The 18,195-nt window shown below is 56.2% G+C and overlaps 1 protein-coding gene across 1 annotated transcript in view; it reads right to left on the bottom strand.

Annotated features, from left to right (window-relative positions):
- Positions 1 to 13,158, bottom strand: part of PPP2R2C (protein phosphatase 2 regulatory subunit Bgamma) — a 245,543-nt gene extending 232,385 nt beyond the window's left edge. Inside the window, exon 1 of the mRNA XM_017539126.2 lies at positions 12,919 to 13,158. The gene's annotated coding sequence lies outside the window, so the exon portion shown is untranslated. The remainder of the gene's footprint in view (positions 1 to 12,918) is intronic.
- Between the last annotated feature and the right edge of the window lie 5,037 nt (positions 13,159 to 18,195).

Genomic DNA, 18,195 nt, shown 5'->3' with positions numbered 1-18,195 from the left:
AGCTGCACAGAACTTCATCCTTCACTAACAAGCCATAGGCTCCTACAGCGCCAGTCTGAAGCACGTGCTGTTTCCTCTCACTGTTCCCCTCGCCCTTCTAGCTTAATGTTTTCTACTCTGGGAAGCAGAGGCAGACCTGGCCCCTCCTCACTCCCTGCATGAGGCTCCAGGGCAACCAATCTACAATATTTCACAGAACATCTTACGGGGGACACTCTTTTTTTATTTGGAGATGGAGTCTTGCTTGTTTGTTCTGCAGGCTGGAGTACAGCTCCACATCTGGCACAATCACAGCTCACTGCAGCCTCAAATTCCTGGGCTCAAGGGATCCTCCTGCCTTAGCCTCCCAAGTAGCTGGGACTACAGGTGCATACCACCATGCCCAGCTAATTTTCTTTAATATGTTGTAGAGACAGGATCTCACCATTGCCCAGGCTGGTCTTGAATTACTTGCCTCAAGTGATCCTCCCACCTCAGCATCCGAAAGTGCTGGGATTACAAGCATGAGCTACAGTGACCAGCCAGGGAAACACTTTTGTTTTGGTCTCTCTCTAGCAAGAGAGCCCTCGTAGAGGTCAATCGCCATAACTTCCTCGCCTCCGGGGCCATGGAGCCTGGTGCTTATGCACAGTGCTCTCCAGTTAGGTTGCCCAGGTTCAAAGCCCACTCTCCCGCAGGTTAGCTCAACAGCCACAGGCGAGCCTCTTCCCCTTTGGTGCCTCAGTATCCACATGTGTAAGCTGGGGATAAGAAATGCACCTGCCTCCTGGGGGGACTGGGGGCTACTTGGCCTCCGAAGGCACTTAGAGTGCCCCTGGCATGTCACAAGTGCTCATACATGTCACATGCTCCTAATGTGCTCTGCGTTCCCAGCACAGACTACAGCCTGCAACGAGTGCTCAGGTGACGTTTGTAGAATGAATGAACAAACACGTGGCATGGAGAACAAAGCCAATAGAAGTCCACTGGGAGAAAAGTAACTGAACTCCCAGCTGGAAAAGGAGAAAATAAAACTAGAGGTAAAGTGTTGTGTTTTGGTCACAAGTTCCCCCCATAAAGAGATGAGGTCTATGCCTCCTCCTCTTGAGTCTGGTGGGCCTATGACCCACTCAACCAAGAGTCTAGCAGAAGTGAGGCTCTGGGGTATCCAAAGCTGGGGCATCAAAGGCCGCATAACTGCCATCTTGTTCACTGGGCATTGCACTAGGAGCCCTGAGCACCACGGAAGGTCCCACCACCCTGGGCTGCCATGCTGGAGAGGCCACATGTCAGGGCTCAGGTGACAGTCCCAGCTAAGCTCAGCCCCTGCTGTCCCCACCAAGGCACCAGACATGAGAGGGAAGCCACTGTGGGCCATCCAGCCCGGTCCATCCTCTAGCTGAACACCACCAAGTGACCTTAGTGTAGGCAACAGGCAGCAGAAGAACCACCCTGCTGAGCCCTTCCTCAGCTCCTGGCTCTCGAAACCATGAAACACAATGAAATGACCATTCTCTGCTGGCACATCATAGGATCATTTGTTAGGCAGCCACAGGTGACTGGAGAGAAAGTGGAGAGACTTTGGAAATGGAGGGGAAAGATAATGTGAGTAAAGATGAGACAAGTGGCAGCAAAGGACCAGCAAAGACAGCAGGGGCTGTGTGTGCACCACATCTGAGCCTACAGATCCACTTTTCCCAGAAGGGGAGACCTGAGCCCACTATTCTCAAAGGCAGCAACCATTTCCATCGTGGCTGCTCTGGAATGCAGGCAGTCTCCCTATAATTTTTTTATTCATTCTCATTGTGTAAGTTTCCTATGGCTACTGTAACATATTTCCACAACCACAGTGGCTTAGAACAACAGAAGTTTATTCTCTTACTGTTCTGGAGGTCAGAAGTCTGAAGTCAGTCTCACTGGGCTAAAGTCAAGGTGTGGGCAGGGCTGGTTCCTGCTGCAGGCTCTAGGGGAGGATCCGTTTCCTTGATCTTCCAGCTTCTGGAGGTGCCCACATTCCTTGGCTCATGATCCCTCCCTTCATCTTCAAAACCATCAGCGCAGCATCTTCAAATCTCTCTCCCTCTCTTTCTCTTTCTCTCCTCTGCTTGTGTCTTCCCATCTCCTTCTCTGATTCTAACCCTCCTATCTCCCTCTTATAAGGACCCCTGTGATGACACTGGGCCCACCCAGATAATCCAGGTCAACCTCCCCAACTGAAGAGCATTAACTTAATCTCATCTGCAAAGTCCCTTTTGCCATGTAAGACAACACATTCATAGGTCTGGGGATTAGGACGTGGACATCTTTTGGGGGCATTATTCTTTCCATTACACTTAGAAGCATCCTACAAAAGTGGACTTTATTGTCCTAATTTGACAATAAGGCTCAGAGAGGTGAGGCCATTGCCTGATGTCATGTGAGCAGCAGAAGCAAGAGCCAGTCTCAGGATGGCCACACGTATGCCCCAATTCCACTGGCCTCCAGAGATGTTGGGGTCTCACTGGAGGCAGAATTCACCCCAGATGGTCCAACAGAAGAGAAGTAAACAAAGAGGTGACCTGCAGGAAGTAACCAAGGAAGCATTACTTGGTGGGGCATGCAGGGACTGGGGCAAGGACAGGAGACTGTGAACTCCTGGGCTGAAAGGTGGAGGGGAGGAGAACAGGGACCACGAGACAGGATCCACTGGCATGAACTGTGACTGCGGAGAGGACAGCCAACCCTGGGATTGCAGCGCCACAGCAGGGAGGAGAATGGGGGGTGTTTCCCCCTCACCCTCCTGCCCTGCAAGCTCCAACTGGTGCCTCCCCCTGGCCAAACTTGACAGGAGCCTTAGGGCAGGGACCACAGGTGATGCAGCCTCCAAGGCACCACACTGGACAGAGAGAGGTGAAAAACAGATTGGTGGGTGAAGTGAAGAAATTCAGCGCAGTCCACAGTGGCCGCTCAGCAAACATCCTCATCCCCCTTTCCGAGAAGAAACTCTCAACCCAACACAGTGAGGCACGGGGTCCACCAGCGACTGTATCATTGGGGGAGATGCCACTTCAGTTGCACCCCTGCCTGGAGCCCACAGCACCACACCGTCCACCACAGGTACCCTTCATTCAAGGTGGCCAGGAGAGATGAGGGTGGGGGACAAAGGGCCAATCAGCAGCGAGTCCTTCTTCCTCCACCCACTTGCAGGCACCTTGCCTGTGCCAGAGCACCTGCTCTCCACCTGGGAGAATGACCCAAGCTCCCACCCATGACCTGGCTCTCTCATGCTCCCATCTCTATGCCTGGGGCTGCCACGCTCAGCTGACCTTTTTTGTCAGACATCAGTGCACAGAAGCATCCCTGTGGATCCTCTGGGCCCTGGATAGCACCAGGCAGTGACCTCCTTTCCCCTTGGTAACTGGGACAGTCACCCCTCATCCCAGTGACCGCTTCTCTACCGGACAGCCCAGCAGCAGCAGGAGGCCCAAATGGCCTTGGTCCCAGTGTCCAATTTCACAGAACTGTGGCCCTGCTCCCTTCCTGGGTCACCAGGACCCCCAAACACACCATGCCTAACGAACGAGAAGCAACATTAGTTCAAGAGGTTATCAGGGGGTGACTGCTATGGATTGAGTTGTGTGACCTCCCCCCATAACATTCATATTGAAGTCCAAACCCGCAGTACCTCAGCATGTGACCTTATTTGGAAATAGGGTCCAGCAGATGTCATTAGTTAAGATGAGCCCATGATGCAGCAGGGTGGACCCCTAATCCAAAATGACTGGTGTCCTTGTCAAAGGGGAAATTCGGACGCAGAGACAGATATGCACAGGGAGAAAGGCAGACACCAGGGTGATACCATCTACAAGCCAAAGAACACCAAAGACGGACAGCAAGTCACAAGAAGCTGGGAGAGGGGTACAGGACAGATTCCCCCTCTCATTCCTCCACAGACACTGACCCAGCTGTTATCTTGATCCCTGAATTCTGACCGACAGAACCATGAGACAATCAATTTCCCTTCTTCCAGCCGCTCCATGTGCAGCACTTTGTTAAGGCAGCCTGTCTTAGTCTGTGGACTGCTACAAGACACCTTAGACTGGGTCGTTTAAGAATATCAGAAATTGATTGCTCATTGGCCGGATGCTGTGACTCACACCTGTAATCCCAGCACTTTGGGAGGCCGAAGCAGGCAGATCACATGAGGTCAGGAGTTCGAGACCAGCCTGGCCAGCATGGTGAAACTCCATACCCGCTAAAAGTGCAAAAATTAGCAGGGTATGCTGGAGTGCACCTGTAATCCCAGCTACTCGAGGCTAAGGCAGGAGAATCACTTGAACCCGGGAAGCAGAGATTGCAGTGAGCCAAGATTACGCCACTGCACTCCAGCCTGGGTGACAGAGCAAGACTCCATCAAAAAAAGAAGAGGGGAGAGGAGAGGAGAGGGGAGTGGAGGGGAGGGAAGGGGAGAGGAGGGGGAGTGGAGGGGAGGGGAAGGGGAGGAGGAAAGAAGGGAGGGAGGGAGGGAAAGAAATTGATTGCTCACAATTCTGGAGGCTGAGAAGTCCAAGATCAAGGTGCCAGCAGATTCGATTTGGTGTCTGATGAGGTGTCTCTGCTTCAAGGATGGTGCCTCCACGCTGTGTCCTCACATGGTAGACGGCGGCCTCGGGCCTCTTATAAGGGCTCTAATCCCATTGGTGAGGGCTCTACCCTCTTGACCTAATCACCTCCCAAAGCCTCACCCTCAATACTCAGTGTTGGTGGTTAGATTTCAGCACAGAAGTACTGGAGAGATGGGAACACTCAGACCACGTGCAGCCTCAGCACACTAATATAGTGGCCATGTCTGGGGCTGCCCCATGCAACCCTTCATAAAACACCCTTTCATTGTCTAAGGTACCCCACTTTGGATGATAAATGATTTGACACCCTAGGGATTATAAGCCGGTGAAGGGCTCCTCCTAACTCCAGCTACTGGTCCTCAAATCTGCACATGCAGGTGACAGTCACAAAACAGCTGCTGATCTAAGGCACACAGGACAAGGCCCCACCTGCTGCGTGCTGTCTGGAGGCTGGTGCGGCCGTCAGGCTTGCAGCGGCAGGCCCTGCTCCCTGCTTCTGGGTGATGACAGTGAACGCCACAGGCGAGGGCCCTTTGCCCCAGCTCTGCACCACCGCAGGAATCCTTTGAATGATGTGAAGTTTGTGGGCGACAGTGACTGTGAATCAGGAATTCCACAATGACACTGCTGACAGAAGCGGGTGGGAAGGCGATTCTGTATCTGGCTTATGCATCCGCCCCCCTGAGAACAGGGAACCAACCTTCCCCCGGGTGCTTGCTGGTCTCCTCGGGTAATACCATAAAGTCACTGCCGTACCCAAAGTCACTGTTGTCCCCTGATGTTGGAGACCAGGACCTCAGCTGCGGCAGTGGCCAGCTCAACCCTGGCGAGTTGAGGTCCATATTTTCTGCCTGCATGTTTCCCCATCTCTGCCATGTTTTGTGTGTGAGCCCACGGGTGAGCTCTGGGGTGGCTGGAAAGAGTCTGCCTGGTACCTGCGGGCAGGCTAGCGTGTCCGTCCAGTGACCAAGAGCCTCCTGCATAAAGGATGCCTCTGGGGAGCATCCGCACGGGGTTGGTTTCATGTATCAACTTGACGGGGCCACGGGATGCCCACATATCCTGCTAAACACCATTTCTGAGTGTGTCTGTGAGCATGTTTCCAGAAGAGATGAACATTTGAATCGGTGGACTAAGTGACCCCCACTGTGGATGGGCCTCCCCCAGTTTGTTCAGGGCCTGAATGGAACAAAAGGCAGGAGAAGGGAGAATCCGCCCCCTCTGCCTGCCTGTTGGAGCTGGGACATCCGTCTTCTCCTGCCCTGGGGCTGGCACTCTCGCCATCACAATACCAGCCTTCCAGGTTCGCAAACCTTCAGACTAGAAGAACTAGTTCTCCAGCTTACAGACGGAGATCATGGGGCTTCGCAGCTCCATAACTGCGTGAGCCAATCCCACGAGCACACGTGTGTGCGTGTGTGTGCACGTGCACGCGCATGCACTTATCCTATTGGCTCTGTTTCTCCGAAGAACACTGACTACTATAGGGCACAAATCCCTCATACTCTGCAATCATTTGAGAGGGCCATCCACACACCTCTCCCCAGGCCACCCTGTCATCATTCCCCATCCTTGTTCTTTCCAAAGCCCTGCCCAGCTTGGCAGCCTACACGCTAGTATAGATCATACCCCAGGCCATGGTTCCTCCCCAGCCACAGAGGCAACCAGATTCCCCCCTGAAGTTTTACCTACTGGGAGAATCTGCAAGCATATTTCGGGGTGCCTCCTGAGTTGGTTATTACCACAGAAGGATGCAACCACTGCACCCTCCTCCAAAGGAGGGAGAGAGGGAGGAGGTGGCACCCCAACCTCTCCGCCTGCCCTCCCAGCTCCTGGCAATGCCTCCTTCGGGCAAAACCCACCCAAAGACTCCCCAGCAGAGATCCAGGTGGTAAATTGGGCAGGATCAGCTGTCCAGGCACAGACCAGGACAGACAGAAGCTGGGGCTAGAAAGCGACACGGGGTACAAGCCTCCTAAAGGATTGGAGGTGCCAGCCTTCAAGGAGGCCATGGTTAACTATACTGTTCTTGAGAATAGGTTCCTTTCCTGAGAAGCGTAGAAGTGGTCACTGTAAATTCACCTCATTGCAGTCCTGAAGCACTGACATTAAAATCTGGGGAGAATATTTGACCCACGCATTGGTGTTATCCAAACATACCTGATGCATTAGTACAATGACATCTGCGACAACAGGAACTACGAGCCAGGCTCTGAGAACACAGATGGGTTCTTACAGGTCGTATGGTCAGGATATGCCGGGTGCAAGGTCAGAACAAAGGAAAAAGAAAGATGATGACATTGGCCCCCAGCGCTGTGATGGCGACTCCCTGGGTGGGGCCTGTCTAGCTGGGAGGCAGGGAAGGTCTCTGGAGAAGGAGATGGAAGCTGGGACCTGAAGGATGAGTTAGCGTGAGTGCTGTATTAGCACTGAGAGTCGGGAGAATAGCAGGTACATAGGCCCCAGGGCAGGAGAGAGCCCAGGATGTACTAGGGTCAGGAAAAAGGCTGCCATGTGGGGAGCATTGTGGAGATGGGCACAAAAGGGTTCAGTACGGTTCTTTTGGGGAGTCGAAGGGGGAGCCTGGATTGGGAGGCCCTCAAGTAGCCCAGAAGAGTGGACAGTAGCTTGACCTGGGGTGGTAGAGATGAAGAAGGAGAGGAGACAGACCTGAGGGTGGGCTACTGCAAAATATCCCCCACCTGGGCACTGGAGACCCAGAGGATGCTGGCCTGAAGTGAGGTGCATCCCACAGGCCCCAGCTCTGCTGTCACCTGCTGTGCGACTTCAGGCAAACCCTCCCCAGCCCCACCCCAGACCTCTCCTCCTCCCCCATGTACGGGAAGGCAGGAGGAAGGAGGTGGCCAGGTGCTTCTGAGCAGCCTCAGCACCTGTCCTCTTAAAGGAGCCCAACCCAGCAGGACGGCCCCTGGTGGTGGGACTTGGGGCAGTGACTTCTCCGAACCTCCCCACGTCTCACAGCATCACCTGCGAAGTGTCTGTGATGGTCGCATCTTGTCACCCAGTGAGCGCCTGATACACCCAGTGCCCTGCCGGTGCCAAGCATGCAGCAAGTTCTCCACAAATGCCAGCTTAGAGGATTAACGCTACTCTCAGCTGCCATCAGTGACCTGGGGTGCTGGTGGGGCTGTCACTTAAGAGGCCCCATCCCCTGGCTTGGGAGAGCCCATCCATGGGGACAGGGAAGTTGTGCCAGCAGTGGGAAAGCCACCCATGCAAGACCAAGTAGAGGCTTTCTCAGGGTTTAAGAAGAGCCCTCTTCTCTCCTCCTAGGACCTGCAGGGAGGAGAGCCTTTATCTGATGGCTTTGCCTGTCTCCTAACAAAGAGAAGGCTGCCCGTGCCCAGCCTCCCAGGAAATCAGGGCATCCCCTGAACTTTCCCATATTCAGCTCTATCAGCTCTGTGCTTGGGTCAGACTAGGTTGGGTTTCAGATTCTTGCTGCAGAAAGATGCTTTGGCAGGCAGGTACTATGCAATTGAAGAGGCTCTGATGGACACCATCCTCTTACCAGGAGTCCCAGAAAAGAGTGAGACGGTGTCCCCACCGTGAAGCCACACTCCACTCAACATGGAGCCCTGCACCGGGCCAAGATTGGAATGAAGACCTGGGCAACCGGTCCGCTCTAGACCTAGGAAGGAATGGTCTCCACAGTGTCCCCCTGCCTGGCCTCCCATCTAAGCATGCCCCACCCAGCAAATCTCCATCACAGCCCCAAAGCTCAGCATCATCTTTTTTTTTCTGACCTTGCACCCTCAAGGGTGCAAGGATGCCCATCCTGGGAATTCACCACCCAGCCCAGCAGCTCTGATGGGACACCAGCCTCCAGCCAGGGGTGCGCAGGAAAGACTGCAACAGTAGCTCCCGGCTCTGTGGCTCTGCAACGCCAGGGAAACACCGTGCGCTGAGACGGGGGCTCTGACGAGCAGCAGCCCTGACAATAGCAGTTTCCTGAGAAGGAATCACAGAAGAGAACCTAAATTTAGACGCTGGGAGAGCAGCCCGCGGTCCAGCCAAGGCAGGAAGAACTAGGTTCAGATTGAGGCTCCACCGCTCACTGCTAGCGGCCTGGAGCACATCGCTTGCACCTCGGCATGCTCCTCTGTAAAATGGGAGCAGTGGGGGTGTCCACACCCTCACAGGTTGATGTGAGGACAAGTCAGATAGTGGGCACAGTGCTGGTGCAGTGTCAGGCTCACAGAAGTGCCCAAAAAATGGCAGTCCTGAAAAAACACGCAGCACACACACACACAGAGAACAGAGGCAAAGAGGCTAAACTTCACCCAGGGCTGCAAATTTGCAACCTGCAGTGTCTGTGACCTCTGTACCAACTCCACTCCCGCCACCTTTGCCCCATTCTTCACGCACAGCTTCCTTGGAAATCTCCCCTGCGGTGGACTGGATGCCTGTGTCCCCCTGAATTCACATGTTGAAATCCTAATCACCAATGTGAGGTATTAGGAGGCGGGCCCTGGGGAAATAATCCGGAGGAAACAAGTGCCCTTTTAAAGTAGACTCGAGGGAGCTCCTTCACCTCTTCCACCCTGCGAGGACACTGCGGAAGGCACCATCTGTGAAGCCGAACGCAGGCCCTCACCAGATACTGACTCTGCTACGCCTTCATCTTGGACTTCCAGCCTCCAGAACCGTGAGCAATAAATCTGTTGTTCATCAGCCGCCCAGGCGATATGGTGTTTCATTACTGCAGCCCAAATGGACTAAGACAGCTCCCCTTCCTGAATTGTGTTCCACCAGTTCAGGAGGATTTCAGACCGTCTCATCCATTCACTCCTCAAACATGTGGTGTGTGACCCCCTAGGGCAAGTCAAACCCTGGGGATTCCAAGTTGAAACTTACACATCCCTTAAGGTCCTGGGGGAACCACCGGGGAAGCCCACCAGGGAAGAGGCATCTGGGGGCCCTTGAGGGCTGTGCAGGCATTAGCCAGGCAAGGCAGGGGCAGGGATGCCCCAGGGCAGGGAGCAGCCCCATGCAAGACCCAAGGCCTCATGGGAACTGTCCTGGAGGAGGGCAAGCAGGGGACATGGCACAGCCCCCCAGGCCCAGCCCATCCAGGCCCTTAGCTGTCAGACTAAGGGCTGGAACTTCTATGTTTTTCTGGAAGCGACTCAAGCCAGTGGCAATTCCATACCAGCAAATGAAAAACAATAAGATTTGCTTTTTTCCGACAGCAGCAGTGAGCTCCAGGCCCTTGTTGAGAGGTGGTGTACGGTGACTGAGGACAAGCCTTGGGACAGGACTGAAAATCTCTCTGCCACTAGTATCTGTGGGACCTCAGGCAAATCACTTAACCTCTCTGTGCCTCAGTAAAACGGAACCAAGAAGAGCACCTATTTCACGTGGTTGTGGTCAGAAGGAAAGCAGCGCATACCTGGAAAACGCTGGAAGCTTGCCTGGCTCCTACGACACACCTCTCAGAGTTGGCTGCTGTCACTGCAGCTCTGTGCCTATCCACAGCCACAGGGTTGGAGCTGGACCCGCTTCACGGGTGTGTGACCCAGGCAGCCACACAGGCCTCGTGGTTGGAAGGGGCTGGAGCATGGGGTTTAATGCTCTGCAGAGTCGTAAAATTCCTAATCGCTTTATCTGTGAATGTGTGTTTCCTAAGCAATGTCTGATGGACAGCAGGGCCTGTGCTGTGCGTATGGAGTGTGTGTTCCTGCTTCCTGCCACCTCCCCGGCCTCTGGCACCCTGGACCCCGCCCTTCCTCCTCTTTGTCCCTGTGTCGCTGCTGCCCTCCTTCCCTGGCGAGGGCCTGGGTCTAAGTGTGTATGTACCCCAGTACATGCTGGGGTGGGGCATGGTGGTGACCACCCTTCCCTGGGCTGGCAGTACCACTGTGCGTTCGGTGGGCAGTTCAGCAGGAACGTCAGGTACCCGTTGTGTCTCAGCCCTGAGGCTGCAACGCCCCGTGGGCTCCCCACCTGCGTGGGTCGGGGCATGGGCCTGCAGACCTGCGGGAAGCGGAGATGCCTGACTCCACACTCACCTTCCCTGACCCTGGCCAGAAGACAGGTGTCTTATAAGCATCTGCACTCACCCTGCAAGCATCCCCACGCCCAAAGGAACACGGTGTTACATAGGAAATAAAACCACCATAACAGGTGGAGAGAAAGCGCAGAAGAAAGTGAGTGCTTTTCACCACACTTCCCCCTACTTTTGGAACACAGGGCCCCGCATTTTCATTTTGCACTGAGCCTCACAGATTAGGTAGCTGGTCCTGGGTCGGAAGGAGGTGGGGATAGGGGAGGACTTGCACCTTTTACTCCAACTATGTCCATACTGTTCTGTGTTTTGCCAAGATGCATCTGATCATGCATTCATTTGCAATTTTTTAAATTCCAAGAAGAGTTTAATGGTGACACATGCAGAGGGAGAGACACAAACACACACAGACACACCTACACAGACATGGAGATACACAGACATACACAGACACACTTGGATATACACACAGATGCATACACAGACACACCCACAGATTCATACACAAACACACACACACCGGGGTTTAGCACCCAGGGACTGACTCCCCGGCGGAAGATCTTCTGTGACCCCTTGCCAGCCCCAAGCAGGCTCTGGAGAGTCCTATGAGGACTGGTGAGGGCTCGATAGTGAGCCTGCCTGCCCCTTTTCTGAAAAGCAGAGAAAGGCCATGTGGCATTCACTCCCGCACTCGCGCATGCACTCTCTAATCGATACTCAACAATTCCACACTGAGAAGCTGCGATTTGCCAAGCACAGTCAGTGTCCTGCAGACATGACGGGATGAGTTCCTGCCCTCAAGGGGTGAGGGTATTCCCAGGGGTGGGGACAGCTGGGACAGAGAAGGCAACCCAGGTGGGAATAAACCCCTGCTCCACAGCAGGGAGGTGGCAAACAGACACATTCAGGGGCCTGGAGGGAGCTGAGCATGAGCAGGCGGCCAGGGCGTGGTCAGAGCGTGGGGGGACAATGAGACTGAGGAGGCGGCTGCAGCAGATTGTGGGGGGGCATTGAGAGCTGGCCGAGGAGCTCACCTGCGGCCAACGGGCCCCACTCCCTGCCACAGCCCTCCTCTCCACTTTGCTGAGTGTCCCTGTGACGTCTTCCTGTGACACTGCGAGCACAGGCCAAGGAGGACCCACCCTGAAGAAGCCTCTGGAGCTCTGCCACTGGCAGTTGTGTGGCCTCGGGAAAGTTACTTAACTTCTCTGTGCCTCAGTTTCCTTATCCTATAATGGGGATGATGTGGTGAGGAGGATTCAACGGAGTGGTGGGAGGTGGATATTTGAAAGCTCTTGGAACACAGTGTGTTTGTTATATAAAGTGACAGAGGCCAGCACCCTGTCCAGGTCCACTGGCCCTCTGTACCTTCCACCACCCACCTCACTGGGCCCCTGAAGGGAAGAAGAAGGAGGAGAGTGAAAATAGATTCCTGGGGCCTCACCAGCCCAACTTGCCCTCTGAGCAACGTCATCTCCATTTCACAGAAGAGAAACTGAGGCCCTGAGAGAGTAAGCCACTTGCTGAAGGCCACGCGGCCAGTCAGGGTGGACCCAGGATTCAATCCAGGCGGGGCAGCCACTGGGGCCACAGATTGAGTGGCCCCTGTCCCTGGGACCCTCCGCAGAAAAGCCAGCCCAGGTCACCCCCCAGGGTGCGAGACCAGCTGTCCATCCCACCAACGCTCTTCGGGCTCTGGGCGAGCCGCTGTCATGGGCTGTCCCCTGCCAGCAGAAAAAAAAAAAGCTTCTCCAAACCGGAGCAGCAGCCGGGCCTGACTCAGCACCCACCGGCTCGGGCAGCGGGAGGGGCGCGTAGACGCGGCTGGATGGCAGATGGAACCCGCGGCCCGGACTGAACTCCGCGGCGTTGGGTCTTACCCCCGACTCAGCGCCGGGCCCGCGCCTGCACCTCCCGCGGAGCAGCGAGGGGGGCTCTGCGCGCCGGTTCTCGGCCGAGACGCCGTGGCTGACACCGGTGGAGCGATCTGCCCGATCTCGCGCGGCGGACGAGTGCTGGAGGCAGGGTTCCAAGCCGGTTCTGTCGGGTTCCCTCCAGACCCGAGAGCACGGACTCCCGAGGGACCCGGGCACTTCCGACCCCAGCAGAGCCCGCCCTGCCCCAGCCAGGGTCGGCATCCGCGCTCTCCGAGACCCGTTTCTGGCCCGCGAAGACGCGCCCTCTCCTCCCGCACCCGAGGGCCGCGTCCCCAGGCAGGGTGAGGTCCTGCGGGGCTGGGGACGAGGCGGGGGGCGCGCGAGGCGGCTCCGGAGCCTAGGGGCCGGGCGCCCTGCAGCCCGCGCTTACCTTCGGAAACTTCGAGGTCGGCGGCCCCATTGAGCTGGCACAGGCACCAGGAGCCCTGGTCGGCGGCGGGCGCGGCGGGCGCGGCGGGGGCGCGGTCAGCTGGCAAAACAGCAAGGGCGCGTGAGCGCGGGCCCGGGGCGGGGGGCGGGGGGCGGGGGCGCGCGGCGAGGCTAACCCGGCTGCTGGGCCATGGGCGGCTCCGCAGGCTGCGACCGCGACGGGCGTCCTCCGGGCGGCTGCGGGGGGCCGGGCGCGGCGGCCGCTCCTCCTCCGCCTCCTCCGGGCTCGGCTCCCTGCGCGGGCGGGCGGGGGGGGAGGCGCGCCCAGGAGGCTCCGCCCGGAGCGCGGGTGCGGGGCGCGGGGTGCGGCTGCGGGCGCCGAGGATGGGCGCGGGGCGAGGATCCCGGGACGCGGATCGCACGGCGTGGATCCCGGGGCGCGTGGCAGGGCGCCGGGTGGGAGGCGTGGGGCGCGGGCGCGGGGCGGGGTGTGAGTGCGGGCGCTGGGGCTGTCGCCGCGGACCGAAGCGTCCCTTTCTACCCCACCCACTGGTCCCGCGGCGGCCGCCTCTGCCAGCCGTCACCGCGCGAGGGCCGCCTGCCTCACAGCGATGCCCATTTTATCCAGGAGAAACTGAGACACGACAAGGGGAAGGGACTCAGCCAGAGTAAGCGGCCAAAGCGGGGCTCCGCTCCAGGCTCGGATTCTGGCCTGAGCCCCTTTGCGTCCTGCCCTTCACCAGGCCCGCCCTGCTGGGAGCCAGGGTCGCTGCCCACCCGCGCCCCCAGGATCCTAAGGGGACAGCAATCAATGCCATGAGGAGGGGCGGCAGCTTCACGGGCGCGCTTTCCGACCTTCCACGTGCAGGAGAGGAAGGAGGGAGAGCAATCGGCCACTCCGAGAGGAGGAGGCTGGACGTCCCGCGGGAAGGGTCAGGGCTAGAGAAGCCCGTCCAGGGACAGAGGAGAGAGCTCGAGGGCGCCTGCTCCCCGGGTGATCCCGAGGCACCAGGGGCCGCTGGCCCTCCTGGGGTCTCAGCTGCCTCACCCTAAATGAGCACAGCACCCCAGGATGCCAGTGTGCACAAAGTTCAAGCAGAGAACCACAGGGGCACACGTTAATCCCCCCACTCCTCCTTCTCCTCCCCTCCCCTCTCAAGAAGGGAGAGAAGCTGGGATGGCTAAGGAGGGACTCTCCAGGGAGCAGAAGAAGGAAAGTAGAGGGAAGGAAAGAGTGCCGCAGGCCCCAGGCAGAAGGTCAGGCCACCTCGCCGCACCTTGGCCCAGCTCTAGGCCCCTGAGTGGCACCCTAGCCCCTCTACACCTCACCTAGCATGTGGGGTCACTCCAGTTCCTCTGCCTTCTAAGCTTCTGACCTTGGCCTTGAAAGTCCAGCTTCTTTACCTCCTCCTCCAGGAAGTCCTCCAGATTCTCCCAGGAGCCCTGAAAGCCCCAGAGCAGCCTCTGCCCAGGGCAGTGCCTGTCTTCCAACACAAGGGCATCTTGCAGCAGCATCACACCCTGTTCTCTCTGCCCTCAGCCCTGTGCCTGGCACAGCGTCAGGGCATAGCGGGTTCTCCTGATAAATAGAGGTTCCACGGGCACCCTTACAGCCTGAGATGGGGTGAACCTGGGTCAGGTCCTGGACAGTCACTTGACATGACCTAGTTTCATATTTACAACAACCCTATGAATAGACATAAATATCCCCATTTTTAAAGGTTAGAGCCTGGATGCTCCGGGTCAGGCTGCTGGGAGCCCTGGGATGCATTGTCCCCGCCCGGCCGCTCACAGCAGGTGAGCTGTGGAGGTGGGACAAGCCCTCAGCTGAGCTTTTGCACTGTACCAGGGCGTGGCCCGTTTCCTCCAGTGTGCAAGGGAGGCAGGAAGGCAGGTAATAATCAATTCATTTGTTCTTCCAACAAAAGGTAGACAGCCCCTCCCTTCTCCCAGGTGCCAAATCCAGTAGTGAACAAAACGAAGCCTCGTGGAGTGTATGGTTTAGTGGGTGAGGAAGATGTTAACCAAACGCACAGGTTGCTTTGGAATTCTGTAGAACAATCAATGCTACAGAGAGGGGGTTTCATGGATGCTGTCTTTGGCCTTCCACGTGCAAGACACAAAGGAGGAATAGCAGTTCACCACGCGAAGGGAGGAGGAAGTGCTTCCAGGCAGGAGGCTCAGCACGTGCAAAAGGCTTGGGTGGGCAGGGACTCGAAGGATCCAGCCAGGCAAGGGTGGTGGCCAAAGGAAGTGCACTCATTCCAGGCACAAGAGACACACAGAGGAGGGGACAGTGAGGATGGGGAGCCGGGCTGGCTGCAGTTGCTGGAAGGAATGTGGTAGAAGCATCTGGAAGGCAGGGCCAGAAAAGCAAGCTGGGGCTCAACCCTGAACTGTCTGCAATGCAGGCTGAGGGCGAGGCTTCCTGAGGGAGACACTGGGTATCAATGGGAGGCTTGGGGGCAGGAGTACACAAGGCTCCACGCTGCTGATCGGGAGGACCACTCAGCCCTGGGCGTAGTCCCAAGCGGTTTGCCCATTAAAGCAAGAGCAAGTCCCCCAGAACTGTCCCACTTGCTCAGGAGGATGAAGAGTGCTGATGTCACAGGGTCCAGACTGAACGGGAGACGGCGCTGGTGGGTCCCTATCGCAAACTCTCGCACCTGTAGAGGTCAGGCTGTTGCTCCTTCTGAGTCACCTGGGGTAAGTCTGGTGCGCTCTACACTTCACGAGGGCAGTGGTGGCCGCTTCAAGGAGCGTCGGTGCCAGAGAATGCTGGCATGAGCTGAGACTGTCCCTGTAGCTGCACAGGCCCCTCTGGCACCCCGCGTGTTTCATGACAGAGCTTTGATTCAAATGGGAAGCATTTTGCAGTACATCTCATCAGAGTAGGGGGTGGGGGGATACACATTTGGCACCAGCTTTTTTTCTGACAACAATTTGCTACTAGTAACCAAAGTAACAGAACCCAAAACCTAAAATAGCCTCTTCGGGCTGGGCACGCCAGAGCCTGTTCTTAGAAAGAAATGTTTCTAGGCTGTAGTCTGTCCCTGCAGTGAAATGCCACCCTTCGTGAAGTGAAGCCGAACTTTCATCTGAGATTGTCATGGAAGCTGCCCAGACTCTTCCCCCCACCCAGGAGACTCCCCCCACCTCACTGCAATGAGAAATTCTCTCCCCCACCCCCAGTCACAGAAGGGTGTGTCCCCAAGGCCAGGACGGACACTCTCTCTCTCACGGCTGGTACAGTAAGAAAACAGTTGAGGAGGGAAAAAAAACCAACTCCGACCAGCCATTAGAGGAGACCAGGGAGACGTGAAGTAAGCGCTTGGCATCACCGTGGGCTGTGCGCACCATACCTAGACCACATCATCATCCCTGACTCCCCCCGCTCAAACAGACATCAGATTCATCAGCAGATTCCGTCAGCTCTGCCTGCAAAACAGTCAAGCCCGACCACATGTCCCCACCTCCACTGCTATTCCCAGGTCCCAGCCACCACCATGTCTCACCTGGACTATTGCATCTGCCTCCTACCTGATCTCCCCACTTCTGCCCGGCCGGGTCTGGGGTGTTCTCCACCCAGCAGCACAGCAGTCAGAGGGATCCTTTTACAACATACGTCAGCTCACCTCACTCTTTGCTCCAAATCCTGCAATGGCTCCCACTTCCTTCGGAGTAAGAGCCAATGTCCCACCAAGCCCCCTATCTGCCCACTGCCCCCCACTCCTGTTGTTCTTTCCCTGGTTCCCTCCTTTCCAACTACAGGAAAGGAGGGAACTGGCTCTTGCCTGGCTTGAGCTTACCAGGCACGGTGCTGCCTCAGGGCCTTTGCACTTGCAGTGACTGCAGCCCAGTAAGGTTGGTCCCCAGACACTCACTCCGCCCTCTCCCCCACTTCCTGCTCAGTTGTCGCTTTCTCAATTTAAAAATAAAAACTGCACCCCTTTAAATTGTACCCAATTTAAAACTGTACCCCCCTACCCTATCTCCTGATGGAGTTTGGATATTTGTCCCCTCCAAATCTCATATTGAAATGTGATCCCCGTCAGGGATTACAGGCCGTGCTGGTTCACACCTGTAATCCCTGCACTTTGGAAGGCCAAGGTGGGTGGATCACCTGAGGCCAGGAGTTTGAGACCAGACTGGCCAAAACGGTGAAACCCCGCTCTGCCAAAAATACAAAAATTAGCTGGGCGTGGTGGTGCACATCTGTAGTCTCAGCTACTCGGGAGACTGAGGCAGGTGAATCACTTGAACCTGGGAGACAGAGGTTACAAGACTCTGTCGAAAGAAAGAAAAGAAAAAGAGAGAGAAAAAGGAAGGAAGGAGGGAAAGGGAGGAGATGGGACGGGAGGGGAGGAGAAGGGAGGAGGGGAGGGGGGAGGGGAGGGAAAGGGAAAGGGAGAGGAAGTAAGGGGAGGGGAGGGAGAAATTTGATCCCTAATGTGGGAAATGGGGAGGTGTTTGGATGATGAGGGCAGACCCCTCATGAATGGCTTGCTGCCATCCCCATTGCAGTGAGTGAATTCTCACTCTGTTAGTTCACCCACGAGATCTTTTTTTTTTTTTTTTTTTTTTTTTTTTTGGAGACGGACGGAGTTTCGCTCTTGTTACCCAGGCTGGAGTGCAATGGCGCGATCTCGGCTCACCGCAACCTCCGCCTCCTGGGTTCAGGCAATTCTCCTGCCTGAGCCTCCTGAGTAGCTGGGATTACAGGCACGCGCCACTATGCCCAACTAATTTTTTGTATTTTTAGTAGAGACGGGGTTTCACCACGTTGACCAGGATGGTCTCGATCTCTTGACCTCGTGATCCACCCGCCTCGGCCTCCCAAAGTGCTGGGATTACAGGCTTGAGCCACCGCGCCCGGCCTCTTTTTTTTTTTTTAAGCCTGACACCTTCCTTCCCTACCTCTCACTCTCTCTCTCACTGTCTCTTTTTTTTTCTTGAGATAGGGCCTTACTCTGTCGTCCAAGCTGGAATGCAGTGATTCAATCACAGCTTACTGCAGGCTGGACCTCTTGGTGTCAAGCCATGCTCCCACCTCAGCCTCCTGAGTATCTTGGACCACAGGCACCTGCCACCACATCCAGCTTTTAAAAAAAAAAAATTATGTAGACAGAATGTCATCATGTGGCCCAGGGTGGTCTCAAACTCTTGAGCTCAGGTGATCCTCCCGTTTCAGCCTCCCAAAGTACTAGGATTACAGGCACAAGCCACCTCGCTTAGCTCCTTCTCTCCTGCCCCCTCTCTCGCCATGTGACACACTGGG

The sequence above is a fragment of the Cebus imitator genome, unplaced genomic scaffold, assembly GCF_001604975.1.
Source record: "Cebus imitator isolate Cc_AM_T3 unplaced genomic scaffold, Cebus_imitator-1.0 Scaffold117, whole genome shotgun sequence".
Lineage (NCBI taxonomy): Eukaryota > Metazoa > Chordata > Mammalia > Primates > Cebidae > Cebus > Cebus imitator.
The sequence above is the reverse complement of the archived record's forward strand: the minus strand, read 5'-3'. Positions and strand labels throughout refer to the sequence as shown.